General features: G+C 37.2%; 1 protein-coding gene across 2 annotated transcripts in view; it reads right to left on the bottom strand.

The window, feature by feature from the left end:
• Positions 1–24,448, bottom strand: part of Unc5c (unc-5 netrin receptor C) — a 351,840-nt gene that overhangs the window by 326,363 nt on the left and 1,029 nt on the right. The gene's annotated exons all lie outside the window — the stretch shown is intronic.

Below are 24,448 nucleotides of genomic sequence, written 5' to 3'. Positions count from 1 at the left end.
GCTGCATGCTAGAAAACAGCTGGAGCTGGGTGACAGAGGGTATGAGATGTAGTCCTGGGTCCACATTAACACCTGTGTGAACTCTGGGTTCTGAGGAGGTCTGTTTCCTCATCTGTGAAATATATGTTCTGGGTAGGTCAAATTTCAGAGCACAAGGCAAGTCAGTTTCCCATCTGGGTTTCAGTTTCTCATGTGTTCTTAAAAAGAAAAAAAATGATGCCATATTAGTGGGTCACTGGAGCCTGGCTGATTAGGGAAAGCCTTGCCTTTGCATAGCCCTGTCAAAAGAGGAAACACTGCACACAAAACTAATACAATACTTTTGGAAGCTAAAATGCCCAAAGGAAGCTTACATACACAAGACCAGCAGTTTTGAGAAGGGCCTCCCCTGTGATGTTGGTTTTATGCATTACTTATAACTGACAAAAGAGAGCTAATTGTTTCACCCACGTTTATTTTATTCCTCTTCCCCCAAATGCCTGTGCATGCTCATGGAGCTAACACAAATTGGATCTGATTTCAAATTCTTGAGCAAGCCTTCAACTTTAACCTGTTCTTAAAGAGCTTCTTTATGGACTTTACAGCCGTGAGTGCTGTTGTTTATTCATTTACCCAATCAGTACTCCTTTTGCACTTTCCTTACCTAGTTAATCAAATATTTTCTGTTTAATTTCACAGTATAAAATAATGGGAAACACACATAATTTAAAATGTGTCATTAAAAATTTCGACCAAGATACACATTTTCAAGTACTCTATATCCAATATTCATATAGAACTGCTGAAACTATTTTTAAGTCCTAGAAATAAACACCTCTAGGTCCTCAGGCTTTAATAAGAGAGAAAGTGCTCAAAGGAATCATAATGCAAATTTTTTAATGTAAGAATAGCCTAAAATATGCCTGCATGAAGATGGAGGGACTGCCATGTTCTCAGGTGGTGTCATGGGTGAGGCCAGCAAAGGTCACAGTGAAATATTTACATGTCAAACTATAATAATAAGTAATGATGTCTAAGACACTTGTTTTAAAGTCTTACCTTCTGGTCTAAGGGCATCATTATTTGGCTCATTCAGTTAATTAAAGTTGCTCTTTAAGTAGAAATTAATTTTAAAGAGTAAATCAACATCCAGAAAATTACTGCCAAGGCTTTCTGCTTTGGATTTTGCTGTTGAAGAGAGCTTTTTGCTGTCCTCAAAGGAAGCGGTCATTTAGTTCTGTGTGTATGTCTGCATCTGAGTCTGTCTGTCTGTCTGTCTGTCTGTCTGTCTGTCTCTCTCTCTCTCTCTCTCTCTCTCTCTCTCTCTCTCTCTCTCTCTCTCTCTCTGTGTGTGTGTGTGTAGGTGGGTGGGTGTGGGTGTGTGTGTATGTCTGTCTGTCTCTGTGCATGTGTGTCTGTCTATCTGTCTTAGTGTTGTATTGCATTGTATGTGTCTGTGTGTGTGAGAGAGATGGGAGCTAATAAGAATGGGAGAAAAAAGGTCAAAATATAGTTCAAGTACAAGTTTTGATTTCTATATTTTTCAAGTATGATCTGCACTTGAAGACAACTGTTCTCCTTCCTGTACACTTAGCATAAAACTCAAATCTCAAGGTACACACAGCTGAAGGCTGCTACTTGCTAGCAAAGATGGGAAGGTAGCTGTCTTGGGTACACAATCATTCTCTTTCTGAAAGATAGCAAATTCTCAAAGACATGAATAAAGTGTGTTTAATTCTAAAAGCACCATGAACTCAACCTTATTTCTCCCCTGTGACTGAGAAGGCATTTCATGATCTCACGGTGCTCTGTAGGGTGACAGCCACTGAAAAGGAGTAATCATCAGTAACCCATTTTATGTACAATGTGACTCAATGTAGGCAATAAAACGTGGCCTCTCTATGCCTCACTCATAGTAATGCGTCCTGTCCTTTATGGACTTTATTGATGATATACTGACAAGAAATATTAACAGTAAGAATGAAATTGATAGGGGAAAAAGTATAAAGAGATTGCCCATATGGTGCCCACATACATGCAAACTTTTTTCAGTCTCTCCAATAGGTTTAAGTGAGTTCTCCAATGTCAATGTGCTTTAAAAAGTAAGGTATTATCAAAAATAGAGTAAACTAATTAATGTGATAGTAGTAATTGGTCTTAGAGCAGATTGCAAATAGTGACACTTGCAATATTTAAGACGTTCTAATTAGAAAATCAATGTAAAAGTAAAACAATCATTTAAATAATTATCATAAACTATATTAAATAATTATCATAAACTATATCCCCGTCATTTCACAATAAGTGAATTCAAGTGAAAATCGGCTCCAAAACAAGACGCTTGTTTTCCGAAGTTGAAATAGCATTTTTATAACGTTCATTTTGTTGTGCACTGCTTGGAACTTGCTTGTGGGCTGGAGACGATCTAAATCTCTCATCAACATTATACACAAACAGCAACAGCAAAAGAATGATTGTTTTTACTTATTCTTTCATGGAGATAAATAGCCAACAGTTCATTTTCAGGTCTGTCAAAACAACGCTAAGAAGACAATAATGTGAAGGAAGCAGAATATCTTTAATACAAGCACAGGCCCAGCTTAGTAAAATTGGCGATGATATTAACAAGTCAGTCCTGGCATGTTTTTGAATGAGATTGGCCCCCAGAGGTTCACATGCTTGGGAACTTGTTTCCAAGTTGTTTGTGAAGGGTTAGGATGTGCGGCTTTATTGAAGGAGATGCTTGGCTGGGGTTGAGCTTTGAAGCTCTACCTCCATACTTGTGTGTAAAGAAATAAGCCCCTAGCGATGGCTTCAGCACCATACTTATATGTCTGCTGCCATGATCCCAGCCATTATTTTGGACTCACCCTCAGAGCTGTAAGCGCCAAATAAACTCTTTGTTCTGTAAATTACCTTGGTCATGGCATTTTCTCACAGCAGTGGAAAAGTAACTGAGACATCTGTGAAGCTGCATCAGACGGTAAGAACACTTAATGCTCTTACAGAAAACTGTGTTCAGTTCCCAGTTCCCATATAGCAGTGAGTTCCATGGACTCCAACATTCTATTCCTGCCTACATGGGTTACCGAATGCATATGGTGTACAAATAGTAGTGCAGGATAACACACACATACACACATAAAAAGAAAGTACAAGTCTTAATGTGAGAAAAATTTACATTTATGCATGTATCCTTAGTTCCAAAGGTTATAAGAGTACGTTCTCTGGTGCCTCACATTTGACCATGTCCTCTGGTGGCACTCAGAGGAAGGACAGCAGGTTACCAAGAAGAGACTTGATACCCTATGAGCATATACAGGGGAAGGTAATCCCCCTCAGGAACAGTCATAGGGGAGGGGAGTAAGGAGAAAATGGGAGGGAGGGAGGAATGGGAGGATACAAGGGAGGGGATAACCATTGAGATGTAACAAGAATAAATTAATAAAAAAAAATTTTTTTAAAAAGGCTTCCTAACTGGTTATTTTGAAAAGGACAAGACAAAATTGAAATAAATGCAGTCCAAATAGTATGAATTTCATTTTTGAATATTATATAACTAAAGATAAAACATACATCTAATACACATTAAATTATTATTAGATTATATCACTTGTAATTAAGCATTATGATTTTATTAATGTATCAATCATTTTACAATAATAAAAATTATAATATTTTAACCTTTTATGTTATTTTTACTTTTTACCCTTAATATATTGCATTTGTTGAAAATAAATTAAGTAATATATATCTATTTAACTCATTTTGTGGAGACAGAGTCTCAGTATATAATTGATGCTGGTCTGGAATTTACCCTCCTTATCTTCATCTCATACAAGATTACCTGTCACTTTTAAACACAAGGATACACAACTACAAATTAATATTTCTAATAAATATTACCAAGCAGAATCAGTAAAAAAAAGACTTCTGTGGTAAGCTTAATTTTTTTTTTAAATACTAGAGTAATTTTTAGGCTTTGTTTTCTTCACAGATTTTATATTTCGAATCGTAAGGAATATCAATACTGATAAATGTATTTGTACAGTTTCATATAACAGAAATGTAGGATTACTTCTATAATTGCTATTTTCATATATTTTATTAAGATGTTATTTTTATTTTCAAAATTTCATGTGTATGGTTTTGTCTGGGTGTAGATTGGTGTACATGAGTACAGTGACGTGAATGTCAGAAGACACCCCCACATAGGTACTAGAACCAAACTCAGTTCTGATGCAAGAGTAGCATTCAAGATCTTTGAATTGCTAATTTTGTAATTAGTAAGCTAAGTGAGAAGAATTGATTTTAAGAAATATGCAGATTTCATCTGAGAACGTATGAGATGATATAGTACATGTTACATTTGTGTGACTGGGCAGAGTTCCTGACTGAACAATTCAGGAAGGAAAGATTATTTTAGCACAGGACCTTCAGTGCAGTACTGTATAGATGGGATGGTTGTGTGGCTCAGGGGACAGAGTTGATGAATAGAAGTAAAAAGAGCATGAGAGAGGAAGTAGGAGTGAGTATCTTCTTTAAAACCTACCTCTTAGAAGCCCACCTCTATCTGAGAGGCTCAGCCTTCTAAAGATTCTCGAAGCTTCTATATAGAGCTACAAGCTGGCACCAAACTCTCTGCATGGAGCATTCAGGGCATTTGGTTCAAATCTCAACAGTGATTTCATTTTTCCTTTAAAATACTAACTTTCAGGTTCAGAGAGCTGGAGGAAGGATTCATAGTTTAAGAGAATCTAGTCTTTCTGCAGAGGATGTGGGTTCTGTTCCCATAACCCACATAAGGCAGTTCATAACCATCTGTAACTACAGTTCCTAGGAGTCTGGTGCCCTCTTCTGGCCTCCATGGGTACCTGCACTCATGGTAGAAATACACATGAGTAGGTACACATATATACATAAAATATAAAAAGTAAAATAAAATGAAGCTTTGTTATGTTCATTTTTAACTCAATCAATTGAGACAATTTTAACATAAAGCTATATCACACGAGGCTGACACTATCCCCAAAACTCACTTTATCCACTTCACCCACACTTTTCCCACACTTTTATTTTTAACATTCACTTTTCTAAAACTAGAAAATACCAAAGCCTTGGAATCATTCATTGGCATCCAATCCACTATTTACTCTAGCAATACTAGAAAAGGAAAGTTAAAAGGTGCTCAGCAAAGCAAAGGGCTACAATGAAGAAACTGCAACAACCATAAAAACACTGCATGGTCACATCAAAACTAACAATCTATGAACTACCTATATTTTAAAACTTATTTGTAGGAAACTGAATACAAATTATCTTATGTTTTGAATTCAAAATAAAGTTTCAAGGTTGTTCATCTAAATCCCTCTTGTCCTTTCGATTTAATGTTCCTTGAAGAAACAGAAATTTGTACAAATGTCTTCAAAATAGTTCTACAGGTGGCTTATGTTTAACTCATCAATTTTCCCACCCATGGAGGTTTATACACTAGGCCCTCCCCCTCATATAACCTTTAAATGGATGGAGAAATATCTGTATCATCAGCCTCTCCAAGATTTACATCATTTTATAAACATTTGAATACCAAGGGGACCATCACTCAAAATCAAGACACATAATTAAAAAAAAATGTAAAAGTGTATTTTAAAAAGACAACCAACCTGAACCACTCGGCAAACTCGAAAACTCAAACACTGTTGCTGAGAATGTAGTCATGTCTGGGCCAAGTGGCTTAGCTACAGAGCATGTAATAAAACAGCTAAACTTGGATTGGAGGCTCATTTTGCACTCCAAAATGGAATGTAGCACCCCAGAGAGTAAGGCAGAAAGAGACTCTAGAAATCAGAGAGCATGCCTCTGTAACTCCTCACGTCAATGTAGATAACGAACCATGAAAGAGAAGCCTGTGGTGCGGTGCTGTAAAAATTGAAAGGTGAAGAAAACGGAACAACATACACACAGGACACAGAGACGCACAGCTCTAACAGGACCTTTCCAGGCAATCTCCATGTTAGGTGAGATTAGTGTTGTTGTGAGCTTATACCACAGTAGAAAGTTCCAGCAAACCAATCGCGGCTTCAAAACTACTTTTTATTATTGCCAGTATCAACCTATCCTTTTATGACTTGACAGACCTTTCTGGAATTTTTAATCTCCCTAACAAGATTTGAAGTTTCTTAAAGACAAGCAGTGCATGCTTAGTGAAAATAACCCAATTGGTAAAGTGCTTGCCTGGAAGAGTATGAGGACCTGACATCATCCCCAGGAGCCATGGAATAAAAAGCAGGTGTGCTGGGACATGTTTGTCATTCCCTTGCTCTCAGCAGCAGGCAGGTGGATTCCTAGGAATCGGTAGCCAGCCAGCCTAATTCCTAGGATGTTGAAGACACTCTGTCTCAAAATAAAGCATGGTGGATGGCTCCTGACAAAATGATCTTGGGTTTTTTCCTCTAATCTCCACATGCATGAGCACATATGTGCACTCCCTCACATATGAATATGTAACACACACACATACACACACAACACATGTACATTGTGTTCTCATTTATCTCTGTAGGACAAAACAATAGTCCTTTCTAAATTAAATTACTTTTAGCTGTATTAGACTTTTTTTCCTTCCATAAGTAAATATAAACTCAATCATCAGTGTCTGCAAGACATATAACATGTTAAAATACCTGGATACATTGTGACCCCCCGCCCCACAGCTAAAACCAGTTACAACTTAATCCTTAGAGAAGCTTGAATTTGAGCTAGCAAGTCCTTAGGCAGCTATTGAGATACACACTGAGGTCTATATTAACCACTGCCTTGATGTCAGGCATAGTTTAACACTCAACAATCTGAAGTTAAAAAAAAAAAAAAAAAAAAAACTCAAGTAAGTAAAAATAAAGAGATATGTTACACATCTAAAAGTTATTATTTCCTCTCATTTTGTATCTACCCTCTTTTAGATAATTCTTTAGTCTCTTCTATATTTGGTATTTGCTTTGAACAAAACTGAGGCATTCAACAATGAAGATACATATTTTTTAGGCAGCATTATCCAAAGCATAACTTTTGTCAGCTGTGTTAAGTTTATTTTAACTTAGCCACAGAGATCTTTATCCTTCACATTTTTGAGGGCTAATCTGTCCTGGCTAATTTCCAGAGTAAATTTTACATATTCTGTTTAAGTAGGCCAAGATCTTGACATAAAACTACTGTGGAAGCTAAAGGTATGCCTGGAAAATGTAGTGAAGGACTGCATTTCCCAGTTGTTTTCAGAGTGATAAGTATAACATTGTATCAGGCAGTAAAATGATTCCCCCCTAAGGATGCACTGGACGCACCATAGAATGGAGCTAAACAGACTTACCATCATGCTTTTCTCTACTATAAGGTCTTCTCTCCCCACCCCCGAGATTCCCATGGCACAGAAACAACCAGAGTGTACCCTTATTTGGAAGGGGTAGTGAGGGGAAAAGGGAAAGGCAAGAGGGAGAGGGGAAAGAAAAAAATATTCTATATAAAAACTCACTCCACTTTATCATGGAAAAACATAAAATGCTTCAGAGAGAAAATTCTAATAAAACAGACATCCCAATATGATACAAACACACAAATTGCAACACAGCACAGCACTGAAGCCACACCATTGATTCTATTTTGAAACACTGAACTATAATGCTGAATTAAAATACCACACTAAGCACAATTCTTTTTTTTTTTTTCTTTTGGGCATTTTTCTTTATTAATTTATTCTTGTTACATCTCAATGTTTATCTCATCCCTTGTATCCTCCCATTCCTCCCTCCCCCCCCCCGCCCATTTTCCCATTATTCCCCTCCCCTATGACTGTTCCTGAGGGGGATTACCTCCCCCTGTATATTCTCATAGGGTATCAAGTCTCTTCTTGGCTACCTGCTGTCCTTCCTCTGAGTGCCACCAGGTCTCCCCCTCCAGGGGACATGGTCAAATGTGAGGCACCAAAGTACGTGAGAAGGAATTACTACCAAAGCGACCGTCTTTTCTGTAAGTTAATTATATGATTTGTTGCATACACTTTACTATATGACTTATAACTCTTTTAAGCACCTCTAAAGATAATTGTTTCTTTCTTTTAGAAAAAGTTAAAATTAAAATATGTTAGCACAGTAGGGTGCGGCAACCGACAAAAAATTCAGGCTATACATGGTCATGAAGCCAAGAGTTGGTGTCTTTGAAGTCATGAAAATTACTCTGTAAATGGAAACTAATTTCCACTCAATTTTTCAAATGGCCCTTAATAACACAAAGATCAAAACAGTTTTATATCACAAATAAACATTTTAAGAACCAAAAAGTTTGATGTTTAATCACTCCTCTAAAACCAGTATTCATCTCTTCTTTAAACATCTTCTCTTCAACATTTAGGTGTACAGGGTGAAGATGTTAACTTCCATTAAAGAGTTTATTACATTTTTTCTTGGTCTACAAAGAAGTATTCTTTTAATACTGCTCTCAAGTCTTTTTCTAACCCCCCTCCCTTTTTAACTTTAAATGCCTTTGAGTCTAAATTGTCTTTGCTGAAGTAGCATTTGCCTCTTTGACCATCTCTTTGGGACTCCATTATGGGCACCTGCTGTTGATAATTACAGGTCTTTCTCTCTACCACTTCCTCTGCCCTATGCCAAGGCAAGCTTCAGACTGCCTGATTGCAAGCAGCACCAGTTAAAGATCCTCACATAGCTCTCCACGGTCATTATCCAGAGCAAGTTGGGGCTTTGTTTACTGTAGTCTTAAAGAGCTACTTCTTGTTAGAATTTTCTCTTTGCTAGCTGTGTAGTATAATCTAGTGCCTACAAGAGCTTTTTAAGTCAATAATGGTTTGTTTCACCATTTTGCAAATCAAAATATCTGCCTTAAAAATAGCAGGCCACAATCACATTGAAAATATCTTCAGACAATAGCTACCTACAGGACAGTGATTATGCATGATACAAATGTATTATTTTTCCTGATTCTGTGCCAGTAGGCCTTCACAGGAGAGCTACCCTTCATCAGACAGTTCACACTCTCACATCCTGCCAGGGTGAGAAATAAGAAATAACCACTAGATCAATAAATAATGAAAAATAATTCAATATAAAAACCGAAGTTTAACTAATTGGAAATTCAGGTTTTACTATCAGTATCAACAAGTGCACAGCTGGGGAAAGTCTCTGGTAATCTTGGAGGACTTCAAACTTGTAGACCTCCACAGCTCCCTATTCTCTTTTGCAGTAGACTGACCAGGCCAGTGAGAGTGCACACGTCTTCAGAGTGCTTGTACAGAATTATCTGAGGCTTATTTGTTTTGTATACCCCAGAATCAAAGTTCTTCATCACTACAAAGCCATGAGCTGGATGAAAGAAAATCCAGTGGGAACATATTTCAGGGGTGAAGGAAACTGACCAAATGGTTAGACTATTAGTTTTCTGAGACTGTGGTATAATATCTGAGCTAACCGACCAAAAATAAGAAAAATCATTTTCACTATTGTTTCCACAATTTCAGTCTGTGGTCCTTTGGCCATGCTGCTCTTTTGGGGTCTTTGACGAGACAATATATGGTCATTGGGAATGCAGAGTTGGGGCAAACATGCTTTCCCTGTGATGACCAGAAAGGAGAGGGTGAGAAAAGGAGAAAACAGAATTCCAATAACACATGACCAGTAACCAATAACCTCACTTCCTCCAATTAGGCCCTTTCTTTTAAACATTCTACCAATTCCAATACTAATCCTGGCTGGGGATCTGCCCACCATATCTGGGCACTTGAGATCTCCACTAAAAACAGTCCTAATGGATGGTGGATGCTTATTCCTTGGTCCATCTGGGTTCCAATCTAGAGATCAACACCCACCTCACTTGATCCCGGAACTCTTAGATCAAGATACAAGGGAGAGATGCCAATTCTACTATGGTGGACTGCCACAAAAAGCCAAATTCTGTTATTTATGCCAAAACCATAAATTCACTCAGTACCATTCAAACATTAGATATCACATATTAACCTTGTGTCAAATAATACATCATGTGCTAAAGACAACGGGATGGTTAGGCGCTGTGCTGACATGTAGCTGGGAACACACAATGAGCAGAGCAATCCAGATGGGTAGGAGAGGCCATTTTACAAATGAGTGAGCTAAAACTGAAATGAACAGTGGAAGTGAGGATACCCAGGAGGAAGGGATGGGGCATGAGAGAGGAATGTCCAATGAAAGAGGAAAAGAGAAGAGGGGTTTTAAGCAGCTTTCTACAAAGGCTTGTGGGGAGGGCTGCCCTACAGGGACTGCACCAGAATAATAAATCCATAATCTGAAGCTGGTTCCTGGTGCGGTGAGACTATTACCACAGAAAGGTTTTTAGTTTCAGTAGGACTAAACACAAATAATCCTGCAAGCCATGTGAAATTTAGAACTTCCAGTTAGGCAGGAGTTTGGAGAGAAAGAGCTCTGCAGATGGCATTACATTTACCCGACTTCACTTTGCAGGCCAAAGGGGAGTGGAGAAGAAACACGTGCCACTTCAGTGCGGTGACTATATGTGACCATATTTAGGGAATATGTGTCTTTCATAATACAACACCATTAAATGCATAAGAATATTTCAATTTTTGCTAGCATATAACTACATGAGGCTGTAAGAAAGAACTGACGGTTTCAATAACTTGGCTTTCTGGGTGGCTCAACTACCACTTCAGCAAAATACCAGTAAGTCATGTGTTCTGGAGAAAAATAGGTAATGTTTACACCAATTTAAAAAACAAAACAAAAGTCTTTGGCAACTGCATACCAACAGTCTGTAAGACAGCTTTAGTGTTTAAAACACCAACATTGAGAAGCTTGATTTTACTTTAATAAAACAGCATAGGTATATACTAGAAGGAATCAAAAGCACAGGCTCATCACCTGGTCATTGTGCTTTTTACTTCTGAAAATCTTCCAAAAACTTACTAAAAGCTAACTGTTATATACCATGATAAATCTCAAATAAACAGCCAATCGATCATCAAAAACATTCCAGATTGCTTCTGTTGGCTTCTGTTCTGTTCTGTTCTGTTCTGTTCTGTTCTGTTCTGTTCTGTTATGAAGAGAAGAGAAGAGAAGAGAAGAGAAGAGTAGAGAAGAGAAGAGAAGAGAAGAGAAGAGAGGAGAAGAGAAGACACTACACTGATGATTCTAGAGTTCCTGTTAACTTTTTTTTTTAAGTGAATGTTTCTTAGGACAGCACTTAGGAAATGGGGGAGGTTAAAAACAAATGGACATTAAATCCTGTGTTTGTATAAAGCAAACTGCAAACAGATCTCCGCCTCCTAAGAGTGTCATTCTGATGTGCGAATGACAGGTCCTTGTTTTCTTATTCATTTAATCCATCTCTGTCATTCTGATTGCTGGAAAGCCCAGAACGGCTGTAATTGGGGGGGGGTGCCCTTTGGTTATGCATTTTCTATCAAGTGTACATATTTTGAAAAAAATTATGTGTTTCCTTGTTTAAACGTTAAAATGAAGCATATCAAATGACATAAAACAAAAGAACAAAAGAATTAGCAGTGTCACTGCAGATCATAAACTGTAAGGTTGAACGTTGTTTGTCGCTGAGAAATCCCTCTTGTGCCAATATTCTTCTCAAAATACAGTCATTACTAAACCAATCATAATTTTTTCCTTTATAACTACACACCGGAAAAGTTTGTTTTTCAAACAGGACTATAATCTTTGTAAATGTTCTTTTTTATTCTTATGGAACAGAAGTTGATGTGGCTACCTCTGAGAAACTAGAGAGCTACACTGGCCTTTCCTTGGATCCATGTAAAATATTAATTACATGAAGTACATACATGGCCAGTCCCAATGTATACACAGATACCTTTTTCCCACTATATGTGCACATATATTGAGCAGTTCGGCATCTAATTAATTTCTTTTTCATTTTGGCTTTTATGATAATATGTACCCTGAACATATGAGGAACTCTGCCCTTGCTTTAAAATTTTAGTTTAATTTTTGCTTTTATACTAGGTACAGTACATGCTTTGTAATGTTAAAACTTTTGACATAATGAAGAAGGTTAATTGTTTCAATTCCTTTAGAAGGAGTTTAAATATTAGCCAAAAAATCGAGTTCTATAATTATTTTTCTTACTCTTTAACCTTCGCTTTTACAAACACAGCAATAAATAGTTTAAAAAGAATAAATGGGCATTTTCACCTAAAGTTGTCAAGCACTACTTTTGTTGAAATATATTTGAGATTCAGAACTCAGCATTAAAAAAATAAATTTGTTCTTAAACACATAATGAAGCAATTTTTTTTACTTTCCAAAGTATTTTCATGTACAAATATCATAATTTGTTATAAAACATGATTTTTAAAGTGTGCCAATTTCTTTTTAACAGATGTATTGCCGATAGCACACTTTTTTTGGTCCATAAGCTGTTCTTCCATTTGATATTAATCCCGACTGAAGACAGTCCTCTTTCTCTTGCGATAGAGCTTTAGCAATGCCAAATAAAGCTTGTTCCATTGCTTAGACATTTATGATAAGAATGAAATATTATCAGCAATGGCAAGGGCTAAAGTGTATTGAGTGTTTGCCTAGTGCCAAGAACAGTCCTCCACTCCTCACGTCTCACTTCCCCATCCCTCCTTACAGTTTTATGACATCACTACAATTATTCTTATCTTTTACTCCCAATGTAAAGCAAAATATGGATTTTTTATACCTGCATGCAATTGCCAGCCACAAAGCTCAACGCACTTTACTCGTCTTTGCCAAGGGACTCACAGACAGACTGGTAGTATTTGCAGTACCAGTTGTCACAAGATACTGTTCATATACATGAATAATTTTTGGTTTATTTTATAGATTTCTTTACTTAGAAATTTATCAGATTCAAATACACAGATGCAGGCACACATTCACAGGTGTACACACAGGCAAAGAGTATGTTTTTAATTTCCTGGAAGTCAGGGAAAGAAAACTAGAGACCAAAGGAGGGGAGGAGGGAAGGGGGAGGGGGGAGAGGGAGGGGGAAAGAGAGACAGAGAGGGAGGGGGATGAGGAGAGGGAGGGGGAGAAAGAAGGAGTTACATAAATGCAGTCAAGACAAATCTCAGAGTGGATATCAACTATTTTAAAGAACAGTTTTGCAAGCATAAACAAATGCATTCAAGAAGGAATGTGTTTACTCCATTAAAAAAAAAAATGTAGTTCATACCAAGAGGGGAGTGTACTTTTAAAACTGTCAAGGAAAGTAACAGTGTACTACACAGCAGGGAATTATTTTTCTAAAAACTGTTCTAAACTAATGTAATAACTGTCCTATTATAATCAATCTAGGATCATCTTACTGTATTTCAACATAATTCAATTTTATAACACAAGTTTATAGATGGGTACACATGTATTATGCAGCTAAATACAATGACATTCTCTTTTCATTTCACAATAGAATTAAACTTCATGCATTACAATAGGAAAAATATATGGAAATAGCCATTTTAAAAGATGCTTTAGTCTTAAAAATAGGTTGGAAATTAAAAATCACAGTTCACTCTGTTGGATGGAGGCATGCCACCATCTGTTATTAATGTCTGAGTTACATACTAGAGACAAGATTATTCACCAAGGCCCTCATATAATTTGTCAGTAAATGGGATTTTGGCTAGTAATTTAATTATATAAACTTTGACCATGTAAGCTCACAATTCATTCAAAATGAACATTTGCAGTGGCCTGAAATGAATTAAAACAGTTAATGATACTAAAGAGGACTTGATTTTATTAAGACTCTTGTGTATAAGAATCTATTCACACAAAAGGGAAATCTTTGCTATGGCTAAAGAGTAAGGCTTTTCTTTTTTGTTAGTATTCTTTTCAAGAAATATAGGGTTACGTAAGGATTTACTTTTTATTATGTAAAAAATTATACTTTCTTAATTTCAAAGTACAAATAAGTAAAATATGTGGCCTTTATAGTCAGAGAAGAGAACTCAGGACTCTGAAGGCAAGAGCAGAGAACCCAAGGGGACACCGTGCAGATGCTTGGGGAGCATGTGCAGGTGGGACTGTGGTCATGTGCTGACTTGGGCTCCACCCTCCTGACTTGGGCAGGGTTTTGCTAATGTCCTGATAATAGGATAGGGGGAGGTGGATGTGGAGGTCTCCTAGTACTTCAGAGCTGCGTTAGCAGGACAGCTGCTGATTAATTACAGCCCATTTCTCAATTCACACATCAGACAACTGAGCAGCCCTGTTCAGCACCACAATGGTTACACAGTTACAGAACACTGACTTAGAGAATACTTTCAGATGATTACAAGAGATTCACAGATTCCATAACAATTGGCAGTATCCTTTTTTTTTTTTTTTTCTTCTTTCAGATGACTAAAATGTCCATCAGAAAATTTTCTAAATGTGAAAAATAGGGTTAAGAAATGGGTATGGAGGCTACTATGAGCATTTCAACCTTCACTTTCATTGCAGATAGCATATACATATCACATAGCTTTGAAAATATTACCCCAGAGATCATTTATAAATATTAAAAAGTGTTAAATTATACCTGTGCTTTCCTTGTTCCCTTTCCAGATGCTGGCTCTCCTCCCCACTCATACACACAACTATGTTTCCTGCAGTTTCAAAGTACAGGGAAAAATAAACATTGTAGCTAATAGAGGAAGAAAAAAAAAACCCTTCGTTTTAAATAAACTTCTCAAGGCATCATATGTGAATGCAAACTCCTATGGCAACAACTCCTTTACAATGTCAAGTTAAACTACTCCAGATGATTTCTTTCAAAGCCTCCCTTTTAAGGCCATCACTGTCACCTATTATCTTCCTGTTATATAGACTGCTACTTTTGTTTCATCACAAATCTTTGCCTGTTTCGTAGCAGCCTGCTACTACTATCAGATGGCGTTTGTTTTACTTAATGTACATAGTTTTAGAAAAAAAACCTATACAACTGCTATTACTGCATTCTATGAAAACATGCCAGCATACATTTAGCTGACACGGCATCAGCTGGTATTTAAACTGGGCTTAGCTAATGGACTTTTAATGTCAGCGGGGTTATGTGCAGTTACTGGCTATTAGCAGAAATGGTTCCTTTCTATAAAAATCACTTTTCCTCAAGTGTGTTGTTTGAACATTCCTTTCCCTAATTTAGTGACTGTCACTGAATGCTAAATAAACCCAAGGACTCTGGAGTCGCTGTTATCTTTAAGAACCTCTTTTTAACTTTGCAATTCAGCATTAAACAGGCAACCTTTCCCATTAACTTTCAGACTTGTAATCACAAAACTTTGTGAGGAATTATATTTAACTTGTCATTTTTCACAGTGTACTTTATATATTTCTATGAGAACCCTTTGTCAACCATGGATGATGGCATGTCTAATATAGTTATCCGAATCCTCGAATTTGTGTACTTTTAACGTCTCAGTTCAAAACTGTCAAAATTTTGAAAATGTATATATGTTAATAGCTTCTACCAAATGACATTTGACTGTGTCTATAGATTTTTATTATTGTACTTAATATAAGCAAGAAACATTGCCATATCCTGAATGAAAATCTGGATAGTCTTCTGCACAAGTAACTTTTTTTTTTTTTTTTTTGCCTTTTTAAGTAAAATATTGGATATTGTGATAGCACTAGAAATAAAGCCGCTAATATGGCATCTGTGGGAAACCAAGAAGATTTATCACAATTCCAATTTTTCTCAAGAAGAAAACAGACTATTCCTGGATTCTGAGCAGGAAAGAAGACCCCAGCTGCCTCCAGTGGGACCATGTATAAGATCACTTTACAGATGGCCCTTCCAAAGCACTGCTGACTTTCTTAGAGAAGTCCAAAACTTTCAGGAACTTGTGTAAAACATGTTCTCCTTGCGTGCTTACAAGTGGATATTTTACTGAGCATAGACATTTAGCTTAAGTCAGTGAATGAGAGTTCACCCTAAGACTATGTGGGAAAAAGACAGGAGTTTGTCACAGGTCATAGAGAGGAGACATCACTTGGCAACAGGAGACAACTTGTTTCTATGATGAGACAGTCTATGCCCCACACAATGAAATGGCTTAGCAACTTGCCAAGACAACTTTTGCAGAAAAGTGGGATATAACTTTTTATTAAGAAATATGTGATTAAATCAGAATTGCCAGTTTATAATCACCTTCATGAATGAGTTTTATAAGTAAAAGTAAAACATTCATTTGATAGGTTCCATTCTTTTGGGTAATTGCCAAGTCCGTTTAAAAACAAATGTTTTTTTTTTCTAAAACATCAAAACATGTTACAATGCACACTCATATTGTTTTATACACACATTCATAGGAAATTATCAAACAGCATTTATGTACTTTTATAATTACTAATTTCATTAAAACTGCTGTGAGAAATTATTCTAGAAAAAATAGTTATTTAATTCAGTAAAAAATAACATGCAAGTCTTTCATGTGGTTTATAATAAATTCAATAACATGATTCCTTCCCCTTTGCAACTGGGAAGGCACTCCTACAGCTAATACTTTTCCTAGCCATCTTTCTACTTTTCTTACTCATGTTATTGTAAATAAATGGTAACTATTCCAATGTAGTCCTTTCATTATTTATAGAAAGAAAGGTATGGTAGTAGTGGCATTAAAAAAAAAGAAAACACTTCGTTCAGCCAGTATACCTGGAGAAGCAGACAGTGATGTCAATCTCTAAACGCACTATAATTCTATTAAGTCAGCTCCACTTTAGCAAATTCTTTTTTTCAGGACAATTGTCCCTAAGTATTCCCACACAATTTGGATATAATGCTATCGGATTTCTTCCAAGCAGGTGAGCCATGGGAAACAACAGAATATTGTTGTCTATGATGGCAATGTTTAACAAGGCAGCTCAAGATTAAGTAACACATTTTCTAAAGATCACTGGTGGGTCCCTGCCATAGCACTCATCAGTCGAGCATGTCCTGCCCAAAGAAGTACACAAAAGATCAAGATGCAACTTCTTAACAAACACAGCCTTTGAAAATACTCTGGAAATCCATTTCCTATGTCAGTTCAAGTAAGACAACTAAGACATGATTTATATAAAAGTTTTATGTCATAACTTCTTCAATATTATGAGAGAAATCCATCTTAGGTCTCTATTTCAGACAGAATTAATAATGAATCATAAACAAAAACAAAACAAAACAACAACAAAAACAAAAAAAACCATTCATTTCCCTTCCATTCCTGACAGCAACCACAGAAATGAGTCTCTGTTTTCCAAGGCAGAAGCCCTGTGGGTGAGGGGCAAGTGTCAGCTTCCCCCATCCCTGTGCTGAGTGCCCATGCCAATTTTAAGTTACAGTCTCTCATCATCTTATAAAAGACCCAGAGTGAAGGCCGAAGATTGCCAAAGAAAATGAGAGGCAATATAATTACTGTTTTATTTAGAATGATTTCAGCATTGCTACTTGCTAAACTTGAGTCTTTCCACTGGGTGGCCACAATGTGTACATTCTCAAAGTCTTCACTCAAAGGACATACAACATATCACTTTTCTTTTGACCAAATGCCAAACAGAGTAAACATATATGGAATACCCATAATCTTCAAAGTTTAGTTACTAGAATTTACTCGTCTTTGCTGTCTTATAGTTTTTTTGGGAGGGGAGGGATAGTAATTTGTGGGTTGTTCAGCTTAGATTCAAGATAACTCATATCACAAAACCCACAAAACAGGAACAGTTCTATGGTTGCTGACTATCACATTTAGCTTCTGTCAAGGAAATTGACCATCTGCTTAATTTTCAAAGGAGTTGTTCAAAGGACCTTTTCAGCCCTTGTTATTCCAAAAACTATAGCATAATGATTTAGGATATTTAAGTACAAGTAACAAACTTGTAAATTTACAGAGAATAGAGTTGTCCAAAACTCTTTCTTTAATTTTAAGCTTACACTTGACTATTCTTTGCCAATGATTAGAAATGTTGTTACATCATGCAGGCTAACTAACATATTGCACAAAACTTCTCTTGTCTGAAAGAATGTGTCTTCTGAATTAATTTTATATAATCTTTTCACAATGTGTAAGTTTCTATCTTTTATATTATTCTTTTTTTATAGTACTTTTATACTTTCTACACACACCTACATTTTAATGAGCTGGAAGAAATAAAAGTCTACATTTATCTTCTGTAACATACTTGAGTTAATAAGGAGACTACAAATACATTTTAATATGTAAACATCAACTTATTTTTTAATTAAAATCAACTTTCCTATATAGGGCTTTCCTTTTAAAAGGAAAAAAATAGAACACAATCAATTATAGTTAAGTTCAAGAAGTCTACAATTAAATAATCAATTAAGACATCGATTAAATATGAGAAATGTTAGTACTCATCAATAAACATATCAAATGTGATGAAGGAGTTTCTGCTTAGCATCTGTATCTGGACAAAAAGATAGTATGTGTTCATCTTACAAGGCCTTTTTACTGCTCTCATAATTGCTGAAAAATGAAACTAGCCACAGGAGCCACATGACACAATGATTAATGAATGTAAACCCGCCTATCCTCACAACATTTTAAAACAAATAAGGCTTGTTACTCTGGAGTTAAATTTGATTAATCAATATTGTATGTTAATAGGATTATGTTATCCTTATTATATGAAATAAGAACTCCAACAGGCATGCCAATATGAGGAAGGTTCACCTTGTCTCCTTTCTCTTCCATGGGAAAATAAAACTCAGTGTGTTGCTTAATTAAAGGAAGATATTCCCCAAACATTGGAGTTTTCAGATGTTGTGCTTCACTTTGCAGTGCAAAGCACTTTTGAGATACTGTTCATTGCTAATAAGAGGTATACTGAGGTAAGGACAAAGATCTGCACACTAGGCATTTTCAAAGCTGTAGCTTGCTTTCTACATTGTAACTTCAGTTTAATTGATGTCACGGGACTTTAGTACTATGTGGAGAAGGACAAATTTGTTTATGGTCCTAATCTCTAGCAATTCTACTTTTATAATCCCAGTGTCTTTCAAAATGTCATTGTATAATTCTGTGGGGGAAGTAATACTGGGAATGAGAGGAAGCCCACATTGTAAATACATGTCAAAACTCTTCAATAAATTCTCATTATAGCTTGATAGCTTCTAATATTTTCCTTATAAAGAGTGCAATTATTTGCAACATACCTTTTAGATTTTCATAAATAGGCATTTTGACATATACAAACTAGCAGAGAGGATAAACATACTCAATTCTTCGGATTCTGTGAGTTCATAGAAATATTTACCCAAAATAACTTTTATAAACTTCTGTAAATTTTAACATAGAAGTTCTCACAACAAGAGAATCTATAGGTTACAATTTCTTAAAAAAGAATTACAAATGAAAATACAGTAGCATTTAAGATTACTCCTGAAAAATGTCCTTCAAACAAGTAGCACAAAACCAATGCTGAGTTTCTACTAAAAATATCATTGACCTGATGCTCTTTCTGGATAGATAAGGTCTCAGATTCATGGGATGCTTTACAAATACAAACAATAATAAAACAAGTTAGGTACTGGAACCAGAGTCCATTCATAGGTTCAAAAAGCTGCTGATTAAGAGAAGGAGACAGAGACAATGATAAAATTGAGAGGTAAAGAGAGGAAGAGAGAAGGAAAGAGAACTGAGAGAAGATATGTAATTTGGGATTAAGTGCATAATTCAATTATTGATAATTTAAACCAGAATGAGTATATGACCAATTTGCAGGAAAAATACATGTTTGTCTCAACCACAAGTAAAATAAACATAAAGGTCCCTTGAAATCTTAGTTTTGTCTTAAAAGTTGGTCAGAAGCGACATGCAAAGAAATATCAATGATATTTATTGTTTATGTCACTATATTTATAAGCAATTAAATATTAAAATTCAAATAGTGTTTGACTGACTTTAAGTCCTGGAGCATTCCTCTCACTTTGTGTCAGTGTTTTGCAAAGCTGGAAGCCAGAAAGTGATAATTTTATGTGAGCTACCTATTGCTCTAGTTGATTGACATACAGTAATTCAACCCTAGTATGACATGGTATGTATTTTTTTCTCATTTTACATGTGAGAAAACTGAAAGGTTAAATAAGTTAAACATGGTCACATGGCTAGGAGATGCCTCGAGAGTTATGAGGCATTTTGCTAACTAAAAGAACAGGCACATAGTATTAACAGTTGTTAGCTTGTACCTGCCCAAACCCAGATAAATAGTCATTGACTAATAGAGGTGGGGCTACAGCTTCATGATGTAGCATCACTTGCCTAGCACACTATACACAGCCACCTAGATTCAATACCTTCTACCAAAGTGGCAGAGTCATCTGAATATAACTAATACTTTTGAAATGCAAACGTAACTTCAAGAAAATCTCATTTCCAACCTGAGCATGGTGGTAGACAACTGTAATTCCAGTAATGAGATGGGGGTGGGGGCCAAGATTGGTAGGTCAAAAGATCATAGTCTGCATGGGGGTGGGGGTAGGGAGTGTGAATGAGAGTATATATCTGAACTGGTTCAACCCTCAAGTTTCTCTTTCGTACCATTTGCATCCAAATCATTACCATTAATCTTCTATATATAGAAATTTTGGAACTGTCTCCAGTACCAGCATCACTCACAGTAGAATCCAGGCCTCCTTGACACAAGGAACATATATGTACTCACTATTATAGTTTAGAAAGTTATATGCTGATAAGTTTGTCTTGAGGTCAAAGACAGTTTATTCAAGTCTAAATCTAAGTCTAAGTCTCCAATAAATAGCACACAGAATGGGATTTGTTTGCTATGCAACACCACTCCTAATAATCACTCTATCCAAATGACCTCAAAAGTGTAGTATGCAGGAAATGGGAACAGATTTGTTCTTAAGGTCCACAGATGCAAAGCTCAAGTAGAAAAGATCTAGGTTGAAATTTCAAGGCTGGAGTCTAGGCTCAACTTCTTACCCACAGCATCTTCCAGAAATGGCTACAGCCTCCCTGTGCTAATGTTTCTTCTGAGAATGACTCCCTCTGCTGCCCCAGCAAATCCTGGCCTAAATAGAAAAGTGCTATCTGCATTTAAGACCTAATGGAGCACACTCCCCTGTTCATGCTAATAGGAGAATATAGCACACATTAGAGGAAAGTTATATTTAAGTCTTGACAATAACACTAAATAAGCAAAGAGGGTTAGTCCCGTACAGCTTTCATACCTTCCTTACGTACTTAGGCGAGTTGTTTAAAATACATTGATATGGATTCTGATGAGGATCTGTGCCCAGGGTATAAAGATAGATACTTCAAATGACCCTTCCCTGCTGAACCCTGATGTTTATAATAATGTAACAATTTCTCTGTTTTACTGAGAGTCTGTCTTTGTTGTACAGGCTGGCTACGTTCCTCATACCTAGGGTTCCTAAGTGGGAGTCTTACAGATATACACCACCACACTCAGCCATGATTCCTCATTTTTTAAAAGCAGGTGCTTGAAAAGTTTGTCCTCTGAAGGCATTCTAATCATCCTGTAAAGGTAGAATGCACTGAGCGACTTGCCTAACCAAAGCCAACTTGTCTATTTTCCCTTACTGTAAATCTCCGGTGTCCATACATGAATTTGTCCTTCCATTGAGGCATATATGAGAAAAGATGACAAACTGTGTTGTCATCAAAACCCACTGCCAATTTGTAACTTACAAAACTCATAAAGTCATGGAAGTACTCTTTCTTCCTCTGTGGAAAAAAGTGTGTTACTTGCTGTCTAAAAACACTATAAATTTATGCAATAGGAGAATTATCTCTGAATAGTCTTTAATAATTTTCTGGTCTGAATTTTGAAAGTGTTAGTACACATAACACTAGTCGGTGGCAGATAAGGCAAAAATTCATAAATACACAGAGGCACAGACAGACAGGCATGCGTGCATATGCGAGAGCATGTGCGTATGTGTGTGTGTGTGCGTACACACACACACACACACACACACACACACACTCCCCTTGCCTTTCCTAGTAAAAATATTTCATTCTTGGAAGTCAGGAGCCCTGAAAATTTCCAGGAGTGAAGGTTTCCCAGCTATCCTCAATGAAACAATTAGAGGGCCAGGCCGAGAGGGGAAAGTTGTTGCCCACAGCTCAGAGAACCTCCCAAGGACCTGTTTAAAATGACTGCTGTCTGTCTTTAAACCACAGCTGAAGCTTGTTCACTCACAAATAACACTCACTCTGTTCTTCTATCTTAAGCACTGTGTTTTGTTGTTTGTTGTTGTTTGTTTGTTTGTTTTCTTCCCTGGGCTGTTTTCCAATTATATATTTTCAAAAGCTTCTCATTTTCAAAGTACTGCTCCAACAGATGATAACTCTTCTTTACATGGTAAAGTACTCAATGAATGCCCCTGTTCTAATTGCGTATGTGTCCCATTCATAAATAGTCCACCAGGGTCATTAAAGTATCAGAACAGGCAAATGGTACCTTCAGGGTATATGTGCGAGCTCTAGTGTAAAGTGAAGAGAAAGGAGACACTGGAGGAAATGGGAGCCTGCCTACCAGACCATCCTACACTAAATGACTTCAGAATAAAGTGTTAACAGCAGGTCAGTAGTAAACAGGCCTGGCTAATGAGTAGCAGCCACAGGGACAGTAGCTGATAGCAGATTTTTTGTGCTTTACACTTCCTTTGATGTCTCACAAACAACAGGAGAAGAGCTGGTGTTCTGGAACATGGAGGATAACAAAGATAAAAGTAAGAGTCCTGCATTTCAGACCACATGATTTGAAGAAAAAAAAATTGTTATTCTCCCTGAATGAAAGTAAATGGAGAAAGAGCACACTAAACTCTCTCTCTCTCACACACACACACACACACACACACACACACACACACACACACACACACACACCCTGCTGAACCTGCTTTTCTTTTTCTGTCTAAGATCATAATTAATCCTCAACCTTTGACTTTTCTGATGTAGGCGAAGAAAGAGTGCAAGAGGCATTGAGTAGCTCCAGTTCCTTTCCTTTCAGTCTCTGCTCCCTTCTTTCAATATTAATCCACTTACAGTCCCCCGTTTGATTATCTCTATCGATCCTTCTCCTACCCAGTCTTTTTAATTTGGCTGTTGTAAGCTCTCCACAGGGATCCTGCCTCCTTTTGGCATGTTGGGGGACTTTTAACTTGCCCTTTTCCCAAATCATTCCCTTACCCTGCTCCTCACCCAATGGATTAGTCCTTTGTGCATTCAGTAAAGCCAAGGGATTCCAGCAGCAGTCACACAGCTGATTCTAGAACTGGTCATCAGGTTCCTCACTTAGGCTTCATAAGTTCCTCCTCTAAGCTTTCCTGGATAATGTCCTGTGAACTTCTGACCAACGTCAAGACATGTAGGCTTTCTAACACAGATTCCCTTGAGAATGGTGAGATATGCTCTGGGGGTATGCATAAGAAATCCAGAGCTGACACACAAGGATGGGAGGCAGAAAGGAAGGAAAGATTTATGACCATGGCCACTTAGCAGTGTAGCAGAAAAAATTTACTCCTTGAGTAGCTAATCACTGACTCACAGTGTCTTGCTAATCATGTACCTCCATGAGGACCAGACTTGCCTGACCTCTGAGCTGGCTGCTTCTACTTTTATCAGCCCCTCCCTGCACCAGTGTCTTTGATTATAGGACATATAGTCTACATTTGGGATACACCAGTCTGTGAGCCTTACTGAAGCAGTTAGGGCTACTGCTTGCTCTCCCAAGCTCTCCAAATTCATAAAGAAGTGGAACAAGCCAGGTGTGTGTGTGTGTGTGTGTGTGTGTGTGTGTGTGTGTGTGTGTGTGTGTGTGTGTGTTAGGGAAATTATTGCCTCTCTCCAGGCAAAGCTTTATTACCTCCTGGCTTTATACATTAAATAAAAATAAATAAATACATTCATTTTTAAAAATGGGTGAGAAGGATCCGGGTGGGAACTGGGCTTGGATAAAAGATTAGCTACATAGGTGGCCAGAGAGACTCCAGAAAGGGCAGCCTGTGTTCTTTCTCTGCCTTTCTCTTTTATCCACTTTCCAGACCTAAGGCTGGAAGCTGGTGAAACTGAAGGAGTAAGAAGGGAGCTCCCAGGATGACACTCAGTCTAGGTGTCTCCCCTCTACCCTTACACATCCCAACTCTAGACCACTGTCCTCCTAGCTTGGCTTTGCTCGGGGGCTCCAAACATTTACTTCAAGGCTTACATACATTAAAATGTCAGTTATAAATTGGTTAGCGGAGCCACTTCCTCTGGGGGGTCGCCCATTTGGTTCGAACAGCTAGAATCTCCCACCTGAGCTGTGGGTTTGAAGTTTTTCAAGGGTCTCTTGGCGGGAGGGTGACACGATGGGGTTGTGAGCAGAGATGCAGGCGCACCAGGAGCCTGTCCTTTCTAGAAGAATTAAACATCTCCATAGCTCCTCACCAGCAGTCTAGG

This window comes from Acomys russatus, chromosome 23 (assembly GCF_903995435.1).
Source record: "Acomys russatus chromosome 23, mAcoRus1.1, whole genome shotgun sequence".
Classification (NCBI taxonomy): domain Eukaryota; kingdom Metazoa; phylum Chordata; class Mammalia; order Rodentia; family Muridae; genus Acomys; species Acomys russatus.
This window is presented reverse-complemented; position numbering and strand designations above follow the sequence as displayed.